The 647-nt window shown below is 40.5% G+C and overlaps 1 protein-coding gene across 1 annotated transcript in view; it reads right to left on the bottom strand.

The window, feature by feature from the left end:
• Positions 1–647, bottom strand: part of AP1S2 (adaptor related protein complex 1 subunit sigma 2) — a 25,450-nt gene that overhangs the window by 21,351 nt on the left and 3,452 nt on the right. The window lies entirely within an intron of this gene.

Here is a 647-nt window from a genome sequence, read left to right as displayed (position 1 = left end):
CCCAAGAGGGGGAACTGTTTAAGTGAAATAGCCAGAAAAATGTGGCTGAGACAAAGGGAAGAAGGAAGACCTAAAGATCACTTGCTGATACAAACAGCGAGAGTCCTGGTTCACAATCTCTCAGAAACTAAGCGATAGTTCTTTTGCTTAAAAAGGTCTTCTCTTCCAGCTGGACTAAGGGGAAAAAATTACCTGTTTCTATCAACAAAGAATACTTCCTTAAATATAAAATATGAGGTTTTCAGTATGAAATGGGGTGGATGTGTAGAAAAACTGATTCAAAATTCTAACTTCTGGATGTGAATTTTACCTCAATAAAGCTGTTTTTTAAGTGCACCTTTTATTTATAGCTGCTTGATCCAAGTATCAGAGTCAGGTTAGATTACCCGTTATAGCCTTCATAAGAAAAAGTGGTGGCCCGACATGGGTGGACTGAACGCTGTGTGCAGGAATACTAACGAGTGCTTTCTGAGTGCTTTCTTTTCTTCTGTTTAACAGACCATTGCCTTCTGCTGCAGGAATCTCGATTCCTGGATTATTGATTCCCTTGCTGGTATTTTCCTCCTCCACACGGGGGACTCCTTCCCCTATCTAAAAATAAGCTTAAGTCACACCTTTTTAAAAACCCTGTTTCCGCCTCCTGTGAC

The sequence above is a fragment of the Crocuta crocuta genome, unplaced genomic scaffold, assembly GCF_008692635.1.
Source record: "Crocuta crocuta isolate KB4526 unplaced genomic scaffold, BGI_CrCroc_1.0 scaffold657, whole genome shotgun sequence".
Taxonomy (NCBI): Eukaryota; Metazoa; Chordata; class Mammalia; order Carnivora; family Hyaenidae; genus Crocuta; species Crocuta crocuta.
Note: the sequence above shows the minus strand (reverse complement) of the source record. Positions and strands in the feature narration are given on the sequence as shown.